The 24,481-nt window shown below is 41.6% G+C and overlaps 1 long non-coding RNA gene across 1 annotated transcript; it reads right to left on the reverse strand.

Moving 5' to 3' along the window:
• Nucleotides 1-375: 375 nt before the first annotated feature.
• On the reverse strand, nucleotides 376-23,141 carry LOC116704647 (uncharacterized). The gene is made up of 4 exons (XR_004335737.1): nucleotides 23,129-23,141; nucleotides 12,048-12,055; nucleotides 4,032-4,035; nucleotides 376-471 (listed from the first exon to the last, which is right to left on the reverse strand). It is a non-coding gene; the product is annotated as an uncharacterized LOC116704647 (long non-coding RNA).
• Between the last annotated feature and the right edge of the window lie 1,340 nt (nucleotides 23,142-24,481).

Below are 24,481 nucleotides of genomic sequence, written 5' to 3' on the forward strand. Positions count from 1 at the left end.
AGTTTAGACACCAAAACAACTAGTTCAGAATAGAAAAAACAAAGATCCTAGGTTGGATTACAACACCAGTTCACTTACAGTACGTATTAGTCCCGGGACCCTAACTCGTGTTTACTCCCCAGGACACAAACTCCGCTCCTCCCTGTCTTTTTTGACCCATCCATCCCCCCCTAACCTCCCCACTATGTGGACTGGAGCGGTCTTAAACAGCAGCATTCATACTAATTAAAGTGCATTTACTTTTTCTAGCAACATGTATGAATTGTTCATGAGAACAGCCTGGCTGGAGGAATGTTCCGGAGACCATGACGACTTCCACAGGAGCATTTAATGAACTCAATTGAGGAGACAATTGAGCAGGCAGTAAACATTTTAACCACAATGTGTTATTGTGCAGTAACGTCCCAACTCTCTGAAGTTCCTGTCTTCTTGAAGGTGTATTTCAAGTCATGCCGGAGGCGTTACGTTTAGCTGAACCATTAAGGTAAACAAGGATATTGCAGTTGCCTAAAACCCAGATCCTAAAGCCTGGTTCAGCCTATCTCTCACTCTCTCTGTGAAGAATCAGATGCTGGGTCCCAGTTCAGCCTCTCTCTCTGTGAAGAATCAGATGCTGAGTCCCAGTTCAGCCTCTCTCTCTGTGAAGAATCAGATGCTGAGTCTCAGTTCAGCCTCTCTCTCTGTGAAGAATCAGATGCTGAGTCCCAGTTCAGCCTCTCTCTTTGTGAAGAATCAGATGCTGAGTCTCAGTTCAGCCTCTCTCTCTGTGAAGAATCAGATGCTGAGTCTCAGTTCAGCCTCTCTCTCTGTGAAGAGTCAGAGGCTGAGTCCTAGTTCAGCCTGTCTCTCTGTGAAGAATGAGATGCTGAGTCCCAGTTCAGCCTCTCTCTCTGTGAAGAATCAGATGCTGAGTCCCAGTTCAGCCTCTCTCTCTGTGAAGAATCAGATGCTGAGTCTCAGTTCAGCCTCTCTCTCTGTGAAGAGTCAGAGGCTGAGTCCTAGTTCAGCCTGTCTCTCTGTGAAGAATGAGATGCTGAGTCCCAGTTCAGCCTCTCTCTCTGTGAAGAATCAGAGGCTGAGTCCCAGTTCAGCCTCTCTCTCTCATTGGGGAGTATCAGATGCTAAGGCCTAGTTCAGCCTCGCTCTATCTCTCACTGGGAAGTATCAGATGCTGAAGAGTGCCAGGGCCACTGACCAACAAAGGGAGAAAGTCCTGAACCAAACCATTCACTTGTCATGCAGCTGTCTACACTCACTAAACCTGAAGAGAGACATAATTAGACATGAACCGGTTTGGTTAATAATGACCGCAGATCCAACAGGAACATGAAGTGCATGTGAACTCCAGAAGATGAGAGCCTGCACTGCACGCGGGGTCTGTACTCAGTAATTGATTGTAGCCTCCGGGCTGAGCTTTGAGACTTGGGAAACACAGGCTTCAGGAGTCTGAAGGCTTTAAGCATTCAAGGACACGACTTGAAACGCTGCAAGGGGCTCGAGTGGAGGGCTATAGCCAACAGGAAGCTGGGACCTGAAATGCATGAAAGCCACAATGCTGCAGGGGGTGCTGTCAGTCAGTCCACAGTTGCAGTTTTAATACCACTGTTTGAATTATTAACTGAATAGAATCTGCTGATGGCTCGTTAGGGAATTGACTGCACACTCATGATTTTTCAATGCATAATCAGTCAGATTTATTGAGTGTTTGTCACGGTGTTGTTTAAAAAGCTAAATGGAGGAGAGACATTAATTAACAGCTGTCTATGATCGACGCAGCCAGGTCAGCTAATTTGGTGCATGCTGTGTGCGCCAAAAGCAACAACTTCTTAACACCCAAACCAAAGATGTAAAAATAAAAAAGCCCCTGTTATGCAACATTTAAAATGCCTCAATATAGCACGCATTGGTTTTTAAAGTCTAGAAACTGTATGGTGTTTAAAGAAGTCTCAAAACGTTAATTGCCTTTTAGTTCAACGTCACCAAAGAAATCCACAGCGAGGTTTCACTTCCACGAGGTGTAGTTTCCGAGACATCGAGTGCTAACACTTCCTCATTCCTTCGTGGAGCCGTGTTAATTTGATTTCTCTTTCCAGTGTTTGTCTGCTTAGCTGCTATTACTCCTCTTGCAATGACTTTCTTTCTGTTTCATTCACTCACTCTTACTACTGATCTCTGCCTCTGACAGTTTTGCCGTAAGAAGAAACGTACGGATGAAAAGAAACCACAGATTAGTACATTTTATGCACTTACTGGCTTTAAGTGCAATATTTCATGGTTTTATTTGTTTTGCCCTCTCACATTGTGAACCTGTCAAAGATTTCTGCATCTACAGATGCCATCAGAAAAGCAGACATCTGTTGGAGCTGATCTGCTAGCGGTATGCTAATATGCTAATATGCTTATTATTGTCTTCTAGGTTACATACAGTATGTTTTACACATGCAGTATCCATCCTAATTTGATGTGACAAGTCTCTCAAATAAGCTATTTTGTAATTAATAAATTGATTTTAATTTATTTAATTGATTGGATGAACAATAGTTTGCCTAAAGATGATTATTTTGTATTTTTGTCTGTCTGATTGATGCTTGTGTTAAGAAATAAATCAGACGTTACTCAACAGTTACTCACTACTTGAGTAAGAGTAAAAAAAGTGCTTGATGAAAAAACTACTCAAGTAATTAATTGTATGACTACTTTAACTTTTACTTGAGTCATATTATTCTGAAGTAACAGTACTTTTACTTGAGTACAATTTTTGGCTACTCTACCCACCTCTGCCAACTGCTCAGTGCAGCCCCCCCACTCTGACATCTCTCCATTTAGTCGATGTGTGTGCAATTCAGGTCTGTGTGTAATTCAGGTCTGTGTGTAATTCAGGTCTGTGTGTAATAACAACAGAGTGTAAATTGTAATTTCCCCTTGCAGGATTAATACAGTGTACTGTACATTAGTATCACACGTTCACAATTGATTATGCAGAATTTAAAAGAATGCAGCATAATGGATCAAATTAAAGAAGAAAACCATGAATCAATGAGAAAAATAAAGAATAAATGATTATTGAACATTAATCCCAGTGAGGATATGAGATATTTTGTCAGAAGATATCAGTGAAACTTGAAAAAAGAATGTAGAGATATTTCCTGTCTGCTGTTGGTTTGCCTCTGGTGTTAAATGGGCGGCTCGGGGTCAATCACAGCGCAGCCTGCTGTCGGGGAAAGGAGAGAAAAGGTCCTGAACTCCTCTTCCCTCTTCTCCACTTTAATTCAAAAACAAGACGTGCACGGGTGACACAAACATAACGTCTAATAGACCTGAAAATCCATCCTTTGTACCTAGAATCAGAAGCCTTCAGCAGAAACACACTAACATCTGGAGACAAGACGGCCTTGGTGGACTTTTACAGCAGGACAGCACAGTAAATAAGATGATTTCGCAATCAAAAGGTGAATGCTTTACTGCATGAATGAAATGTAATGTAGCTCAGCGTAAATTCTCTCAGTGAGACCTAACTTTTAATCGATGCTCTCCTAAATCCCTTCAGCTGTTATCCTAATAAATGTATATTTTATCATGTTGACTATAAATGTTGCATATGTGCAACTATCTCTTCTGATTTAAATGTAGCTCAGCGTAAATCCTTTCAGGAAGACCTCACTCTTAACCCTCATGTTGTCCTTGGGTGCAATTAACCCATTTTCAGTTATTTTTTAAATTTTTTTTGTCATAAAAAAAGGGCCAGTGAAATAAGTTCTGAAAATGTCCACGTTAAAAATATCAAACAAGTTGGAAAAAACATCAAGAAAAGCACCCACAACATTGAAAAAGTGACAGAAATGTCGGAAAAAGCGATAATAATGTTGGGAAAACAGAGACCAAAATGTTTTTTTGTCATGATTGACGGGAAGACAACACAAGGGTTAATCAATGCTCCACCCAACTCCAATCAGCTGGTGGAGGCGTTCACCTTCCTGCTAAACCAATCAGAATCGTTACACATTGGAAAAAGCCAATCACAGATTCCCAACCCTGCTTTAAATCAGTTTCTCTCTTTGCTATCGGCTGTCATTGCAGGCAAAGAGTGCAACCCTCCACCCCCCCCTTTCACCTCCAGTCCTCTACTCCAGCTGACCGGTCCGGAGCCTCCTTCGGTCTGGTCTTCAGGCTCCATTGTCAGCACCATCGGTGTCTACATTCCATCGGGGGGGGGGTCTGATGGTTCTCTATCCCTATATATAGATATACAAAAGATTCACATAGCGATGGAGTCTAATCGCCTAAGATTTTGTACATTTGATTTGAGCTGTACAATACATCTTATTTCTGCCAACATGTCTCTCCTGATTGAAATGACACTACAACCTTGATGTGAAAGGAAATGCATCGAAAAGGCCCGAGCTAAGAAACACTGAATCCAAGTATTTATGTGCAACGTTTCTGCTGTGGAGCGGTACGTATCCTCCTCCGTTTGGTGTGTTCCTACATCAACACTCATGTTGATAAAGCGCCATGTAGCCTGAGGCTGCATCTTGAAACCCTTCGCTGATTCAGACGGAGAATGCAGCCAGTTTACAATATTAAAAAAAACAAAAAAACACTCCCACTCTTTTAGAGTTAAGCTTCTCTGCTTGTTGTTCTCTCCCTGCTTTGCTGTTTTTTTTACAGTGTGTTCAGGGGACAGGCAGCTAGCAGCATAATGCATTTTTCCTTCTTTTTGGGATCCTTAGACACACACACACACACACACACACACACACACACACACACACAGGGAAGCGCAGCAGCACACAAACATGCAAAAGATTACAAATAAAAACATGACGGTGCAGTGCGCCAAGGTAAAAAGGCGCCTGGCTGTTTAAGGGAATGGGAGATGACACTCTGATTGGTTGACTGCATGTTACGCCCAAAACACACCTATGAATTAATGAAGACAGTCCAACCCTTTTGACCGATATCCCCGATTGCAATGCGTGTTAATTATTCCGTTGTGGAAGATTTCGCAAAACAATACAAAAATCTTCACGCAGTAAGGATGATTCGTTGTGTTCTCTCTCTTCTTGGAAAAAGAAAAAAAGAAAAAGGAAATATCCTGAGCAAGGGAGAGTTCTTCCACCTTATCAAGAAGCTGCACGGATCCATTCAAACTTTACTTCAGCATGTCGGGGGCTCAGTGGGATGCTTAGCTAGCGATACTGGAGCCACAATAAAAAGAAGACCACCAATGGATCCTGACCAGAGGCTGGCAGCGTGTCTAAGGTATGGACCACACACACACACACACACACACACACACACACACAAGCAAGTGTCAAATCACCTCAAAATGCAGAAAATTGAACCAGATCTGATATTTTTTACAGTTTTGGAGCCAGTGTGTAATTGTGAATGACACAAAGTAAGGTTATAATTTTTTTAGACTCAGGTTGCAAGGACCTTTACTAAATGCCGTTCCAATGATTCAGTCGGTTCAGTTGCTCTTGAAATGAGACGTGTTATAGGTCCAAGGTAGCATGAGGAACAATAACCCCAATGACACATTCCAGTGGCAAAAATTCACAACTATACACATCTAAACAAGAAGTTTTTGGTCCTGTGTCCATCTCAGTCAGAAAGCCTGCGAGGTTTCATCAGACACCAATCTTTGATTGATGGTCATCTCTTGGAAATCCAGCTCAGAGAAGTATTACCATCCTGAGCTTTGATGACAATTTGAAAAAAAAAAAAAATCACTTTTTCTCTGGAGACTTGTTGAATGATGACTTTCTGGAATTAATTTTCTTCTTTCCAAATTGGGTATATATCACTGGAGTGGAGGTTAAGTGGGTATAATGGTACTTTGTGTTCAGTGTTGCGTGTGCGTGTGTGTGTGTTTGTGTGTGTGTGCAGCCATGAACTGAAGAGGTGACACAATGATCTGTCGTTTCACCACAAAACACTCCTCTACCTTACCTTATCTCTCTCTCTCTCCCCTCCTCCTCCTTCCTATCTCTCCTCTCTCTCTCTCTCTCTCTTCTCTCTCTCTCTCTCTCTCTCTCTCTCTCTCACACACACACACACACACACACACACACACCCCACACACACACACACACACACTTTGATAGTTGAACATCTTCACATTCAATCATCCGTGTCCTGTCTGCAGCACTCATCACGCGTCGGTACGTGGCTCTGCAGCGAGTGGAACACTCTCCCAAGAAAGTGGCCAAGACATGAGCTGATTTGATGGCCTTTTTAATGGAGGCTGTGTGAAAAGCTAATCAGAACAAAAGACATGCATAAATTCCAAATAAGTACAATGTAGTGTAATCTCCATGAACTTAAACCAATGGCCAATTCTTAAATACTGCTAAAACAATCATCAACACTTTAGGACTGTTGTGGGAGATTGAAAATGTGTATCCGTGTTTTTAACCCTTGTTATCTTTACCGTTGAAATTGAAAATCAACACTTTTGATGCTTTTTTCCCCCGATGTTTGTCACTTTTTTTGACCTTTTCAACACTACGTAACGCTAACTCATTGACTTTAGTTTTACGTTATTTTACGTTATTTTTTGGAATTTATGGTCAATAAACCTCATTTATAACAAATTATACCTTGTGTGGAATCAATCATGTTATTTTGGGAAATAACAATTCGGGTAGAACATTGATAAAGGAAAACAGGACAACTTGACCCAAGGACAACATGAGAGTTAATAGCTGATAGTTGGTTTCTTCTGAAGAAAGTCAAAAAACAGGGACAATAAACTGAAGTCTACAGTTTGTGTTTCTTTACGTGCATGTGAGATTGCAACCCGCGGTGTCCCTGAGTGGCTTTTACTTATTATATTTGTGTGTGTGTGTGCTTTTCTGGTGACACACCTTTGTAAACACTATACATTTCCTTTTTTTTTTACTTTGAAAATGCAGCCCATCCATTTCAGCACCACGGACAACACTCAGCTGCTTTGTGCTTTCATCCCAACGGTTGGAGTGAAGTACACAGTGTGTGCTGTTTGACAATGGCAGCAGTCAGAGCTCTTGTCCAAACCTGATATTTTCTGTTACAACCTCCCTGTTATTACACAACCACAACATGTATTTTTAACTAGTATTTTCCAACCTCATAATTGTGTCCACCGTGACTCTTGGTCCTGTTAAAATGATGAGCAAAACTGTTGGTTGTACACATCCTTCACCTATTAAAGACCAACTTCCTTGTTCACCTTTGAGCTTTGCCGTGCTTTTGTCAGACAGAGATTCTTTCCAATATTGTAGGTTTAACTTCCACAAAAATTATAAAACAATCTGTGTGAACTTTGGCTTGCTCAGAGCTTAGGGTTGTCACAATTATCCAAAATGTTGATTCAATTGGACTTTTGATTTTCATGTCACACTTCAATTTTTAGTTTAAATATTTTCTGGAAATGAGAGCCACTATATAGCAGAAGGGTACTTCCCATCAACAGTTAAAAGCCATCAGTAATAAAGGCACCATGGAGTCCCGTCGGAGCCCACATGCTTCACTTTTGTTGCTTGTTTCCATAACTCACACATGGTGGGGTGGGGAGTCGCCACACGGTGACATTAGTGAAGCAGGATTTTCTAGTTCTGTTGTTTCTCTGTCAACTACAAGTCCAGCAGTGGCCATGGTGTCTGGAAAAGAGCAGCTGCAAGATACCGCTAAGCTGTTGTTACCCTGTGTCTTTAGCTGCATGATACCAGCAGGTAAGCTAATGTTACCCTGTGTCTTTAGCTGCATGATACCAGCAGGTAAGCTAATGTTACCCTGTGTCTTTAGCTGCATGATACCAACAGGTAAGCTAATGTTACCCTGTGTCTACAGCTGCATGATACCAGCAGGTAAGCTAATGTTACCCTGTGTCTTTAGCTGCATGATACCAGCAGGTAAGCTAATGTTACCCTGTGTCTTTAGCTGCATGATACCAGCAGGTAAGCTAATGTTACCCTGTGTCTTTAGCTGCATGATACCAGCAGGTAAGCTAATGTTACCCTGTGTCTTTAGCTGCATGATACCAGCAGGTAAGCTAATGTTACCCTGTGTCTTTAGCTGCATGATACCAGCAGGTAAGCTAATGTTACCCTGTGTCTTTAGCTGCATGATACCAGCAGGTAAGCTAATGTTACCCTGTGTCCACAGCTGCATGATACCAACAGGTAAGCTAATGTTACCCTGTGTCTACAGCTGCATGATACCAGCAGGTAAGCTAATGTTACCCTGTGTCTTTAGCTGCATGATACCAGCAGGTAAGCTAATGTTACCCTGTGTCCACAGCTGCATGATACCAACAAGTAAGCTAATGTTACCCTGTGTCTACAGCTGCATGATACCAACAGGTAAGCTAATGTTACCCTGTGTATATAGCTGCATGATACCAGCAGGAATGCTAACCTCAAAACATAATTGAGAATGCCATCAAGTTGTATGGCAACGTCATTTTCAGAGACAGGGTTTTAATCTTTACACACACTGTTCCAGATGCATTATTTCATGGAAAAGCTCACACTTAAAATATATAAAACACAGATTTAACGGCATAACATTCCTTGTCCAGTAAAAGAAAATTCACTAAAAGCAAATTGTGCTACCTGAAAACAAAACAGAGGCAATTGTGGTGTTATCCTGCCAAGTCTTTGCCCAGCTACAGAGCGGATAGAGCCATCTGATAGGATGTAAATTATTCAAAGGAATGGATTATCTCAGTTTTTATGACTAGAGCTGCAGAAAGGACGCCAGCAGGCACGCAAGCACGCACAGACACACAGTGTCGTGACTGTGCTGAATTTAAAACAACACAGCATAATGGAAAGTGGAAGTGAAAGAGTGGAGCAGAAAAACGAGAGAGAGAGAGAGTGATTTTTCTCACGACATAAAATAACAGTTTTGGACCCAAAATGCAGACTGGTGCGATGAATATCTTGAAGATTCATTTAGGAAAAACAGCTTACAACAAAAAGTGTCCTGAGGTAAGCATGTAATCTGGAAACAGGTAACAGGAAGCTCAAGATCATCAGAATCAGAAATACTTTATTGATCCCCAGAGGGACATTCTGTGTTACAGTTGCAAGAGTATATAAATAAAGAAATATAAGGAGTGTGGATATGTACGGTATTTCATCCATCCATCTTGATCCGCTTATCCGGTAAACGGATCGCGGGGGCAGCAGCTCCAGCAGGGGACCCCAAACTTCCCTTTCCCGAGCCACATCAACCAGCTCTGACTGCGTTCCCAGGCCAGGTTGGAGATATAATCCCTCCACCTAGTCCTGGGTCTTCCCCGAAACCTCCTCCCAGCTGGACGCCCCTCCACCTAGTCCTGGGTCTTCCCCGAGGCCTCCTCCCAGCTGGACGCCCCTCCACCTAGTCCTGGGTCTTCCCCGAGGCTCCTCCCAGTGGACGTCCCCACCTAGTCCTGGGTCTTCCCGAGGCCTCCTCCCAGCTGGACGTCCTCCACCTAGTCCTGTGTCTTCCCCGAGGCCTCCTCCAGCTGGACGTCCCTCCACCTAGTCCTAGGTCTTCCCAGAGGCCTCCTCCCAGCTGGACGTCCCTCCACCTAGTCCTGTGTCTTCCCCGAGGCCTCCTCCCAGCTGGACGTCCCTCCACCTAGTCCTGGGTCTTCCCAGAGGCCTCCTCCCAGGCATCCTGTACGGTATTTACAAATTTAAAGGAATTTTTAACAGTAATAATGAATAAATAGTAGCAGCAGAGTATTGCAGAAATTTTAAGCCGGTGCTATTGCACAAAACAGATATTGTCCAGCACTCATTATATCATGATGAGTTCATAAAGTCAGTTGTGTGGATTAACATTAGATTGTTACATTGTTACAGCATCTATTTTGTTTTTTGTTGCTCTCTGAGTATATCAACTCTGTTTGTATCCTTTCATTATATTGTCTACGGTCTGGCGTCTTTTGACCTGCAGATCAGCTAAGAGAGCATTAGAATAAGTTAATGTGAACATAGAGTTTTACTCCTGTGAGTAAATGAGCTTCATAGAGAGATAGACAGCAGAGCTGAATCCAATCAGGGGACATTTGACTTTCCTAAAACACTTACTGCTCAAAGCATTTCGAGAGCAGTGGATGTCTCCGGTGTGAATGAATGAAGCCACGGCGATCAATTCAGAGTGAATGCTAATTTATTCCCATGCAATATGGTTGTATTATTCAGAAAATATTGAAAGAATGTGGCCATGCTAAAGTTCAGAGAAGTAAAGATGCAGCTGAAAATACAAAACTAAGCTGCAGAGAAAAGTTTGCCATTGATTTTTAACTGTCCTGCATTTGTTCATGTGGGATTTTATTTCAATTTTGGTGAATTTTACGAAGGTGTGAAGGTGCCGTCTTTGGTAGAAAGGTTTAAGGTCAACAATTATATGCTGACACCAGTGTGCACTCTGCCGCTGTGATCTCTTCCAGCTACGATCACCTGATGACTTTTTGGAGTTTTTTGGCAAACAATGATCAAAATTATCAGGACATCAAAGGTCAATGCTTAACAAACACACACACACACACACACACACACACACACACACACACACACACACACACACACACACACACAAACAACACACAGCATGTAATAAGAGATTTCTGGCTGGTTGATGGTGATGTTATCGAGGTCCAGATGACCATCAACGACCTCGGTTGTGTGTGTGTGTGTGTGGTGTGTGTGTGTGTGGTGGTGTGTGGTGTGTGTGTGGTGTGTGTGTGTGTGTGTGTGTGTGTGTGTGTGGCTGTGTAAGCGACAGAGATGTTTCTAATGTTTAATCTACCCTTGTTGATTTGAATGGGGTGGACAAAATGTTGGAAACTGCTTTCAGAATAACATCACAGCCTCAGAAATGATGGTAATGACAACCTTAATGAAGGCAGGATTATTTTCAAAAAACTGTAAACTTGACTGCTTAGCTTTGTGAAGGAAAAACTCAGGAGCAGCACAACTTCTTTCACAGACAGTGGTTTGCATATGTTTACACACCCATGCTAAAGTTGATTAAAAAGAGGAATAAAAGAAAAAAGGAATCTTTTGGAAATGGACCTAAATGCCTTATGTAAAAAATTATTTTGCAGGAAATCCAAACTTTTCAGGACGATTTTCTTTGAGAATGTATCATGTATCATATGTTCTTCCTTCAAATACAGGGGGCATAAGTATACGCACCCCCATGTTAAATTACCAGAGACAGGCTGATTTTTATTTTTAAAGGCCAGTTATTTCATAGATCAGGATACTATGGATCCTGATAAAGTTACCTTGGCCCCACATCATCACATACCCTTCACCATCCATAGAGATCGGCATGGGGAACTTTCCATAAAATCATCTCTCAATGCAAAACAAACCGGCTATTAGTCTAACTGGAATAAAACCTGCCAATCTCTAGGTATGGTGAGGGGCATGTGATGATGGGGGGTTTAATTCACAAGGCTTTATTTTCACACAAAAAACAGAAAGTCCACACCAACACAGGATCCAACGAATGCAAAAAACAGAGTCAATTATCTAAATATCCAAAAAAAGGTCCAAAGAAAAGAAAGCCAAAAACAGGAACACTGAACTGGAAAAACGGATCACAGGGAGGACGACAAACACACCATCTGGAACATACAAACTCACACAACGATCTGACGAGAGAGGAGGGGAACACAGAGGTTAAATACAAGAGGTAACGAGCTACAAGCAACACCAGGTGAATCACATCAGGGCGGGGACGACAATCACAGAAGCGGGAGAACAGAAGACAGGTAGTAAAATTAGACAGGACAAGACAGAGACCCGGACTATCAAAATAAAACAGGAAACAGAACATGCAGACACTCAAGGGAACACAAGACAGGCCCAACACAAGACCAGGGAGAAAATAAGGATACAAACACGAGAAGACAAGACAGGACCAAAAAAACAGGCTTTCATTTCTGCTCTCAACTCAAAAAACCTTAAAAGAACCAAAAGACGTTTCCCCTACTGAGCCAATGTACCTCGTGAAGTAGAGCACGCCCTCATATTCTGACTCGATTTCCTCAATACTGCTTCAACTGCTGCTTCATTCTCTTTGTTGCATCTCATTTCTCTCATCTCCCTGGCATTTTGTATACTCCTCATCATGTTTAGTTGAGTCTGATGTTATATTCCTTGTACACCTCGACTTTCTCTTTGCATACGAGACATGTAGGAGTGCCCCTCGGCTCTGTCCCCGGTTCCCTGAAATTGCCTGTGCTCTTCGCCAACCTCTCTCTTCATGGCACGTTTTGAGAGAGACGTGACTGGAACTGGGTGATGGGATGTATTTTCCGTCACTCTGGAACACGTTTCAACCAAGTGACGGAACGTTGACACTTCCCCAGGTGAGTTATGGTTGGTTGCCTTGACAACCATTGACAAAAAACTCTGCTGTCAGGAGGCTAACTTTGGCAATGCAATGACAAAAAGGTGCGCTACAGAACAACCCGCGGGCCGCACTAATAATAATGTCAAGTGGGTCAAGTAGGGGGCCACAAAATATCATCCTATGTGCCTCAATCGGCCCCCGGGCAGTGAGTCTTAGACACATGGTTTAACTCAACCATCAAGGTAAAATAAAATGTTACAGGCACATAAAACCTAGATGCTAAAGCCTAGTTCAGCCTATCTTTCTCTGGGAAGTATGCTAAAGAGTGGCAGGGCCACCGACCTCCAAAAGGAGACAGTCCTGAGACAAAACATTCCCTTATCATGCTGCCTAGAGTCCCTGAATCTGTAGAGAGACAAACATAATCATACATGAACAGGTTTGGTTATTATAGACTGGGTGAATATTCTCGTCCCCTGGCCTGTGACCTATGAGTGACCTGATGTTGTCTAAGTTTTCCATTAATCTCATCATACTAAAACATGGTGTTTCTGGAATTTCTACCAATAGCTTTAGCTTGTGGCACAAAATAGACTTAGCTTAAGAGGAGACAGAAAAGGTGATAAGTGAGAGGAAGAGATGGGCCTTAAAGAGACATAAGTGGACATTGCAAAGAGGAAATATAAGTGGAGCAGTGACAATGGTGGAAATCAAAAGGACCAACATGTGGAGAAAGAGATGGACAAGGGATTAAGAAAAAAAACTGTTTAAAAACAAGACAAGGTGAAGACAGACAGAGACGGGAAGAATGACGGAACAAAGCTTGATTGAGAAGGAGAGAGGAGCAATAAAAAGAGAGGCAGGAAAAGACAAGAAATATAGATTGTGATTCCCCTGATTGATGATGGAGAACTCAGGAACGGCAAATCTTTTCCTTTTTATTATTTTCAGCCCATAGAGCCGAAGCCCAGAAACCCAATTATGTCTGCAAAGCCTTTAATGTCTCCTGTAACACCGCAGGCGTCACTCTCATTCATCTCATTTCTCCACCACATTGTGCATATCAGCCGCGGTTCTGTAACACTGAGTGACTATCAATGTCCTTACAAGGCAGAAATGTGCCCAAGACTTAGAGGGACGAGGGTTTGATGAATGAGAGGCGATGATACGGTTATTCTATATGTGGGGCCACACAAAAAAAAAACACAAAAGAATGACAGTCAGCCATTTGTCAGACATAGCTGATGTGCAAGGCTGGTTTCAGGTACCCACTATAACACACAATGATGTAAAAATAATTTATGGAAGTTCAAATAGGTCGGAAGTTGCTGAGGTGCAAAAAAGGATTATAGCGAGCAGCTGTTTGTGTCATCATGTCTATGTCTATGACAGGCAGGGGTGATTCTAGGTTGGGGGGGGGGGAGATGGTAATGGAAAGGATTGAATAACAATGTAATTCTGCTAAAGGAAACATCTTTGTTATTCATTTCACTTGTTTTAATTTGAAGTTAAAATTGCATATCAGAAGACAATACACATGTTCTATACTATAGGCTCAGTCTGCCACTAAAACTGTATCAGGGCTGGTTCCATGGTATCAGAATTTTGGACTGTTGTCATGGAAACGTTAATTGGTCATGTGACAAGGACCGGGAAAATTGGCAGAACAGGCAGTCAACTGAGCATACTCTGATCCAATTGAAATCCCAATTTTGACCCCAAGATTGACCGCAGTCTAGCCCAATGGATCATATTTCAGGAGGGGGGGAGGGGCGGTGCCACCCCATGCCCCCCCTTCTAGCCCGATGACAAGTTTCTGATATTGTAAAACAGAAACTTGATTACACAAATAGCATCCTTGCCCACTAAATTGTAGGCCGTGTGCCATTTGTATGTATTTGTATGCCTATGTCTTTGAAACTGTGGCCACAAAACGATACTAACCACCCAAACAAACTTAAATAAAATGACTTGCCCTTGTTTATTTTTGCAACCTGTCGTAGAAAGGACTGAATAACTCTAGTTCTCTGAATCACAGATCTGACGAGTGCAATCTCTTTGTAACTGATTGGAAGATTGCAGATAGTAATATAAATTAGACCCAAGTTGTGATAAAATGGAATTATCCTTTAACCTCACAGGCATGGCTGCACATTAACTGTTATGCGAAAGCAGTAATTTGTAGTGTTGTTAAAAATAGGGCTGCCACTTCATAGGAAATGATTAACTGTGAATCAGACTGAAACAATTTTACCAAACATAAAATCACGTAGCTGCTACAGACGTTTAAGTTTGACCCAGAACAGCTTTTGTGGTCATGAAGACACCACCTGGTTTCTCCAAATAATCCTTACAGTTGTGCTGCTCTAAAACCTGACATTCACAGAATTTTACTATTACGGTATAATGGCGGACTCAAATTCCCGACTTTGGTTGGTCCTGTCTCATTGCGGTAGTCTGTTTACCTGGGTTTATTTCTTAGCCTGGTTTGCTGTCCTGTCTTGTGATTATTGTATGGAGTTATTTTTGGTCTCGTCTTGTAGATGTTCTGTTTCCTGTTTTATGTTTCAGCCATGTACTGCGTGGAATGGAGGACCCGAGTGCAGAGAGGAGGCAAGCTAAAGCTGAGCAGTAGAATCCATACAATAGAAAGTGTCCAGAAAACAGGAGGCCAGGTGTCCAAAATAACAAAAGTAACAAAGAAGGACAGGAACCACAAGAAATAGTAACACAGAGACAAAAACAGGCTAACTCATAAACAGAAAATACACAATGATCTGACACAGGACAAGGAAAGCACCAAGACTAAATAATGATGGTAACAAGGTAATAACAGGCATTAAAACTGAAGACAAGACGAGACAAAGACCCAGACTTCCAAATAAAACCAGAAACAGAACATATACAAGACTAAAAATAACTCCATGCAATAATCACAAGACCTGACAGTAACCAGGCTAAGAAATAAACACAGGAAAACAAACGGCCACATAAAGACGAGACAAAACCCCAAACCATAACAGGAAGTAGATTTATTGTTCCAAGAACAATGCAGGCAAAAGTACAACAGGAGCAGGCAATAATCGGTGACAGGAAACAGGCAAAAGTCCAATAACACTGATGTAGACAAAGGTAGAACAGGAGCAGGCAATAATCAGTGACAGGAAACAGGCAAAAGTCCAATTACACTGGGAGCACAATCACGAGGGAAACTGCTGGTGGGAGTAACATAAGTAAAACTACAATCTGGCAACGGTGAGTGGGAATGGTGAGTATTTAAGCCCCGGGAAATGGGGAAGCTGAAAACAAACAGGTGAATCAAATTAGGGGCGGAGACAGTAATCAAATGGGCGGGAAAGCAGACAAAGGGAGGAAGACTAAAGACCTGAAATGAGAGCGGATGATTACTACAAAATAAAACCGGAAATACTGATGACAACAATGAAACACAGAATAAAAGCATGGCAGAACATGACACATACAGAGTTTTTCAGGTCATAGTAAACCCAACATTCCCAATATTGTCTGTTAACCCTTGTGTTGTCTTCCCCAAAACCATGAACCTGCCCTACCAGGTCGAAATTGAATTGTTATATTGTTATAAATATTGTTGAATTGAATTTTTTAAAAACCTGACCTGGTTTAATAACAGGTTTTACACTTATTCTTGGAATTCATGGTCAACAAACCTCATTTATATCAAATTTGACATACGTTTTTAGTTAAAAAGGCAGAAATTATAAATTATTTTAGCTAATAGATAAGATCTGAGGATGTTGAGTGGATCTCAGATGGGTAGATGTCAAAGTTTAGTCCGGATACTGTTTTGAAACCATTAAAAAAAAAAAAAAAAAATGCTATGTTATTTGGTTGAAAGAAATCTAATATTTCTAATATAAAACAATTAGAAATGGGTCAGTTTGACCCGAGGACAACGCAAGGGTTAAAAACGGAAGTGGGGTTCGTTTTTTGTCATGAGGTCATATCTCGTGTTAAAAATCCACTATGGAAAAAACATAAGTGTCATATCCAGAATAATGTTCTGAAATGAGTCAGGAATACATGTTTATCACTGGAAATAAGGTAAGGCCGTTGATTTTTTTCTTCTTGTAAAATTTTTGAAATGGGTCAATTTGACCCGAATACCATACAAGGGTTAAAAGTACTGTTGACTTCACTGGTGGTTTGTGGGCTGAAGCCCATCATAGACCGATAACTTTGACAGGTGCAAACCAGAGTCTCTGTGGTTTCTCATTGTCAGAAAATCAAATATTTCAGTCTTCCATCTGCCAGTTTCTTCTTGAGCTTTTCAGAGACAGAGAGCTGATAACATTGTGGCTTCTAAAAACCACAAGCAGATCAATCCAGGGGCAGAGGGGACCATCATAAACAACAACTTTTTAAAATAGATCATTTCTACTTGTGGCTGTTTTATTCAACACAAGAAAGACTTGGCACCATCATGGAGTCCAGTACCAAGCTGTCACAATACAACCACAGAGCAGATGGCAATGACTACATTTGCATGTACATAGTCTCACATGGCCGGACCTTCCTCCACAGCGCTGTGAAGGAGGGTCTGGGTAGTCCACACAGAATTCTGGGATGAGAGAAAAACATGCTCTTGTTTTTTGGCATTTCTTTAAACCAATCTCAATTGTCTTGGGCGGCGCTAAGCCCAGGATAGCGTCATGGTGCCTCTGCAGAAAAGCCTCAGGAAGGAACTTGTTTTGGTGGAACGTGTGTGGAATTTTGTGGATTTAGACTAACATGCAGTATGTGCATGTTAGTCTATGTCCAGGACGAGAATGAGGGCAATAACCTGAATAGTATGTGACATACTATTCAGGTTATTGCCTTTATTCTGAAAAAAAAGTATTACAACTAAGCTGTTGACATGCAGAATACATTCCAATAATATTCCCATTTACATGCAACTGTGCAAAAAAATGGGATTTTTTTTTCTGTGGTGGCAGACCTTCTTAAAAAGGTCAGCGCATCGATGTGTGCGCATATCTAAAAACCTTTAAATAGATAATAGTTCTTGATAATGTTTAAAAGTAGCTGTTCTTCTAAAACAGGCTTTTAACTGTCCCGACTGGCGCTGTATACATGCTCAAAGCATGCTTCTGAAACCTGAATAATACCAGCATATCCCACATGTCTTCATCGCAAAATGCTAAATTTGAAAGAGCCCTTACATAAACGGAATATGGTGTTTACATGACCTGTGTTAAATTTGGAATTTTGTCATGATTGGAGTAACAATGGAATATTATGGTGAATGTAAACCTACCAGATTCAGTGTTAACATTAAAGCGCCCATATTATTCCCATTTTCAGGTTCATATTTGTATTTTTAGGTTGTACCAGAATAGGTTTACATGGTTTCATTAAAAAAAAAAAATAATATCTTTGTGGTACTGCACATTGCTGCAGATCCAGTTTTCACCCTGTGTGTTAAGGTCTCTGTTCTAGCTCCAGAATGAGACATCTCACTTCTTTAATATCTTTGTTGGGAGTTGCACATGCTCAGTAGCTCGGTAATGTGGAATACCTGCAGAACAGGGACATGTAAGTAGTTCTTTTGGAGATTATGGTGATCTAGTGTGTGTTGTAGCTGTGTTTTGCCATTGAGAACGAGCTAGCATGCTACGGTTAGCCACCTCGTCTCGGCTAGTGACGTAGAAAGCCGTGCAGGTTTTAAACAGCTCACCCGGAGACTGAAGACAGAGGACATTTAGAAATCTCACTCAAAACAGCATGGGTCGTTTTTTTCCAAGTGTGTATGTGTGTGGAAGCACCAGAGACACGAAATAACACCCCAAATCCCAGAAAAAGTGATTTATTTTTATAATATGGGCACTTTAAGATCAAAACACAGCTGAAGTTGACAGGAATTGAGTGTTTGAAAAACTGCAGTCTGAATCTCAACTTTCCTCCAGTGTGGAACAATGAAAACATCAGTCTGTCACGACTCAGCCTCCTGTGGGACTGAATACCAGAGGTGTGATTGTGTCGCCGCATTAATGACTGACAGCCAACTTAGCAGCTGTCGACCTGACATTGTTTAGAGGCTGACAAACAACACACACTTTCTCACCTGCCCTCCCACCCACACACACACACACACACGCACCTTGGGGTTTGCTTAACAGTGTCGATGCATTCTCATTAAGAGGTTGGTGTGATATCTTGCAAAACCTACGCCCAATTCGTATGATATCCTACAAAATTACGGCGACCGACGATGGGTACCATGACAGTTAAATTTAGCGGTCTTAGAGTTAAATGTGGTGATCACAGTTAAGTTTAGCAGTCTTTAGATTTAAATACGGTGATCACAGTTAAGTTTAGCAGTTTTTAGAGTTAAATGTGGTGATCACAGTTAAGTTTAGCGGTCTTAGAGTTAAATGTGGTGATCACAGTTAAGTTTAGCAGTCTTTAGATTTAAATACGGTGATCACAGTTAAGTTTAGCAGTCTTTAGAGTTAAATGTGGTGATGACAGTTAAGTTTAGCAGTCTTTAGAGTTAAATGTGGTGAGGACAGTTAAGTTTAGCAGTCTTTAGAGTTAAATGCGGTGATGACAGTTAAATTTAGCCGTCTTAGAGTTAAATGTGGTGATCACAGTTAAGTTTAGCGGTCTTAGAGTTAAATGCGGTGATGACAGTTAAGTTTAGCAGTCTTTAGAGTTAAATGCGGTGATGACAGTTAAGTTTAGAAACCAAAACGACTAGTTAAGATTAGAAAGATGGATTGGGGTTTACGTTCAAACACCAGTCCCCTTAAGTCAAGGTTGTCAAACATATGCCCGACAAAGGGTCCAATCACACCCACTGGATGACTTTGCAATGTGCAAATTTACTTACTTACTTACTTAAAATGGAGTGAAAGAATGACACTGTAGCCAGTTCTGTCTTTCACCTGTCCTCTCTCTCTTTTTCCATCTCTGTTTTCTACCTTCATCCCTCTGTGCTTCTCTGCTGTCTTCTTTTATATTATTTTTTTTCATTCTTCAGTCTGGCTACAGAGGTGCCTCTGATGTATAATGGATCAAAACACACACACACACACACACACACACACACACACACACACACACACACACACACACACACACACACACAAAGGTATGTTGATTTCTTCGGGCAGTGAGGACATTTTTCCAATAACAATAATCACTGTTTGATAGCAGCATGAAATATTTGCAATTATGGCTTCAAAACAAGAAAAAAAGCAAGATTGCAGATTAAGTAGTAAACACACGCTAACCCTGGTACTAACCTCAACTCTTTGCACAAATTAATCTAACTCATTAAAGGTCCAGTGTGTAACATGTTCAGTTGTTCATTATCAAAATCTGTCTTGTCCGTTCACAAACTTTTCTTTTTTCATGAATATTTATCACCACCATCAGTTCCATCTATTCCTAATGGCTTGAATTTACATTTGCATTCACACAAACTGGGGTAGACGCTTCACATTCGTGCGCCATCTTGAAATACGTTAGCCGGTGAGGGACATACAGGACGTACTGCTCTGCCTTTTGCGTTTTCGCTGTCACATGATAAACTCCCAGGTGATGCTAACGCTGCTAACGGGTATCGTCGCTTCCCGGCCCCGGCAAGTTTAAAGAAGGAATCATGGAGGACCACGTGTATTCAAAATCAACATTCCAGGAACAGGAGTCTTCTTCTTCGCCCAGAAAAAGAAAAAGGAGATTGAAAAGAGCAAGAGACCGGCTTATTGAAGCGTGAAGGCTATCGCAGCTGTAATACGTAATTTGAACTGTGTGGCGCGAGAGATATATGATCTCAACGCTAGATGGGAGAAATCCTACACATTGGACCTTTAAGGCTTTGTGTAACTTTTTGATATTAATGAACGTCTGTTACATTCAAGCCATTGCCAAATGAGTTGCTACAAAGCTAATTAAGACCATCAGCTCCACACAACTCTCTCTGGATTTCTCAGTGTGACTATGTTTAGAAGATTATGAGGTCCGGTGACTTTCACGTGCAGAAACTCGAGTGAAGATAATGACCTCTTCTGAAGAGTCCATGTTTTTTTAATCCTCCGTGTCCTCCTTGGCTACTAGCAAACTGTGTGGAGGAGGGATGGGGTCACATAAGGCTTGTCATGTTGACGCACCAAAACAGTTCTGTTTTTATTACTTAGAATTCCTCACGGGGGCGACAGAAACTACGCACTATACCTTTAAAGTACATTAATTTGAGTAACTAATACTCAAACTTACTAGAACATCAACAGAATTCTCAGGTTTTAAAATCATACTTCTCCTCCGTTTCCTCCAGTCCTGTTCACTTCACACTTTCCTTCGGTTGCGTTCTGTTATTTGTTTTGGTGACAACGTAATTGTTCCTGCAGCCAAGGTACCTGGAACAATCTTTCTCAGTCAATCTAATCTGAAGTTTTATGAAGCTGTGAAAGACGTCTGCTGTCTGTTTACTGCAGCTAAAGCTCATATTGGCCGACATGGTCAGCGTGCTGTCAGTCAGTTTTTTATTACTTTTTCATAACATCATCTTCTGGGTCAATAAAGCATTGACCCCCTCATGCAAAGAAAGTGACTGACAGTCTGTAATCGTGGGTTTTATTGGATAAAGAAAGCAAGGAAATACGCCTATGTGGCACAAATCAACAATTACAAAAAAACATCTTCTGCATTGGTGAAGAAAAATGTCCTCAAACAACAGCTGTGAAAATCCTCTTTTTGAAAAATGGAAGTTAACTAAATTTGTTGTCTATTGCATAGCTGTTGCATGAAGCCAATGCGGTTCAAATAGTAAATCAGAGACTGAGATTTGGGTGAGAGTTTTCATTTTTCTACTTCAACCTTTTGTTTTTTAGGTTTAAGCTCTTGAAGTTGTGATTCAAAGTACATCACCAGTAAACTGAAGTAGTTTTGATAGCGAGACGTGCCTGGATTCATGTTGTAAGTCCAGGGCGAACACTGCTAACTCCATGACAACAGGGTCCACTGAAAGGAACATACGCTTTAAGAAATATCTGCGTGTTGTATGACTTTATATCTTAACAGAAATTTTTCAAAGAATGTGTTTTACAGATGAATTTTTGTTCTTGTTGTTCTTTTCAAATTGTATAAGTTGTGTTCCAATAACCTTTGTCCACCACAGAGGGTAGTTGTGGGAGATTAAATTCAACATAGTCCACTTTTCTTGACCTCTTTGACGCTATGTCTGAGGTTTTTGTGGCTTTTTCCGTGATTTGTTGCTTTTATTTCGACATTTTTTAAGTTTTTTTTTTTCTTCAAACGTCCTGTATTTTAACTAAGTCCAGGTAAAAGAGCTGCTGGAACTTCTTCTGCTACAGCAGACAACTACCCATATTTTATAAATATTTACCACCACCATCAGTTCCAACTATTCCTATTGGCTTGACATTTCACATTTCACATTAAATTTACATTTTTCACATTTTACTTTTGACTGCGGGGCGAGATATATTGATTGGATAGAAATTCTACACACTGGACTTTTAGATAATCCAACTTGGTCAGGGGCCTTTGGCGGCGGGCCTCAGGGGTAAGAGCGGTTACCTGCCAATGGGAAGGGTGGTGGTTCGATCCCTGGCCCTGCAGTCCCACGTCAAAGTGTCCTTGGGGCCAAGACACTGAACCCGATTTGCCCCCGGCTGCGCATCAGATTTGTGATGTGGTGAGTGTGTATCTAATTGAGCAGGTGGCACAGTCTCGGCCCCAGTGATGAATTGGTGAATGGTGAATGAATCCTGTATGATTTTAAAAGCGCTTTGAGAGTCTTTAAGACAGAAAGCGCTATATAAATACAGCACATTTACATTTGGCGTTGTAAGTGACGCAAAAAAAGTCTCTTATCTAAAATGCACTTTGTCGGGACTATTGGCGTCACTTTTGACACAATTAGGTTTAGGAAAAGATCGTTGGTGGGATTATAAAAGGTAGGTTTGTATAACACGTGGGACAAGATTGGGACGGTTGGGTTTAGGAAACCTAAAACACGGGACACAAACCCCGGTCTCCAGGTTGAGAGTCCTGTATTGTTTGTCTGTGTGTATGCATGCGTGTTAGTGCGTGTGTGTGTGTGTGTGTGTGTGTACAGTGGGGTCGGTGTGTGTGTTTTCTGGGGGTGTAAGCCTTCCTAAGATAAGCTAACAACACTGTAAGACAGCACCGACACTAGTTATCACTCCAATATTAAACCCCAGGGAGAGAGAGAGAGGGACAGAAAGAGAGAGAGAGAAACAGGGAGAGGGAGAGGGCGAGGGAGCAAGAAAAGGAGGTAGAAGTGGTAATGACTAAGGGCCTGGGACCGTTGGTGAAAGAGAGAAAAAAGAAGGGAGAAAGAAGGAGGGTTGATCGAATTTGGAAGATGAGATGAGAGAGTGGTGTTAAAGAAAAAAAGACTGCAGGAGAGCGAGGTGATGAAAAAAGGACGAGAGATGAGGAAACGGAGGCAGGAGAGTCAAAGAGGGACTTTTGGGAATTGAAATGTAAAAAAGACTGGAGGATGTAAGAAGGGTGAGAGGGTGATGTAAAAGGATGAGAGAGGGAGGGAGACGGGAGAAAAAAGAGCAGGCGAGAGGAGAGAGGGGAGGGATAGAAAGACGAGAGTCGTGGCGAAAGGACAGTCAAAGAGAGGTGGATGGGTGATGTAGAGGAGAGGAGAGGAAGGGAAGAGGAAGAAAAGAAGACATTACAAAAAAAGGTTGGAGAGGAGAGATAAGAGGAGTGATGCCGAGGAAGGAAAAAGAAGGACTGAAAGCAAAGAGTTTCTGTTAATTTCATTTTACCCAAACTTTTTCATCATCTCAGTAGATAAAATCAGCGTTTCTGAGCCCTGTAGTTGATCTTTTTTAATTTAAATCATGTCCTCCGAACTCTCCCTTTATATCTCTTGATCCACTTCTAATGAAAATATAATAATGGGCTTAAATCATTTAGCAAAGTTGGCTCTACTGGATTAATGTCAATAAAGCAGAATTAAAGGTCCCGTGGCATGAAAACGTCACTTTGAGGTTGTTTTTAACATTAACATGAGTTCCCCCAGCCTGTCTATGCCCCCCAGTGGCTAGAAATGGTGATAGGTATAGACCGAGCCCTGGGTATCCTGCTCTGCCTTTGAGTGAATGAATGAAAGCTCAGATGGGCCGATCTGGACTCTTGCTCCTTATGAGGTCATAAGGGGCAATGTTACCTCCCCTTTTTCTGCTTTGCCTGCCCAGAGAATTAAGCCCACCCATGAGAGAGAGAGAGAAAGATAGAGAGAAAGAGAGATCATGCGGGCGGGGCTGCTGCTCTTTCCCCCCCGCGACCGACGCACAAACACACACAAAAAACACACACAATCACTCACGGTGGACGCAGGGAAAAAACGCAGATGAGATGTACAGGACGACCTAAATTGAGGACAGCTACATTAATTTATCATTGCACCTACAATAAAGTCCAATGAGTACTTTATCAAACCGTATGAATGTGTCCCAGCCCAGGATAGGACAGGAGGCCTTTGTGCTGGATTATGAAGGGGGAACCCCCCTACTACAGCACGATGTCCACGAGTAGGCTACCATGAAAAGGACAGGATCGGATCACAGAGACACAGCAATTCCTGTTTTTCACCTTTATGAGGAAAAAAAGACTGGCTGGTAAAATGTGACTGTGCCCGGTGGATTTTTAAATTGAAAAAAAGTCAAACATGTTAATTTGAAGCCCTGGTCGTGAATGTGAAAATGAACTGCTACCTCCTCTGTCAGCTCCAGCCACTGAGGAGAAATGAGTGGGGAAAAGTGTTTATTAGATCATGTCTACAACGTGATGTTATGTAGATGGCAGCTAGCGCTGCAGAATACGAGCAAAATATGCAATAACGTTGTTGAATATCGCAAAAACGATATTACTTGCGTGAGAAATAAACAGATGTTAAAGTGTACTCAGTTCTGCGTTGCTGCTGCTTTCAGTAGTCTGTAATAATACAACAAATGGCTTGTTAAACTGGAGATCTACTAAGACTACTATCTGTTCCCTGAATCTACTTAGATTTTCTTTCAACTAACAAAATCTAAAAAAAGTGTCTTTCGTGATGTGTCGCAGCCTTTCGCGATGTACTCAT

Source organism: Etheostoma spectabile, chromosome 16, assembly GCF_008692095.1.
Source record: "Etheostoma spectabile isolate EspeVRDwgs_2016 chromosome 16, UIUC_Espe_1.0, whole genome shotgun sequence".
Classification (NCBI taxonomy): Eukaryota; Metazoa; Chordata; class Actinopteri; order Perciformes; family Percidae; genus Etheostoma; species Etheostoma spectabile.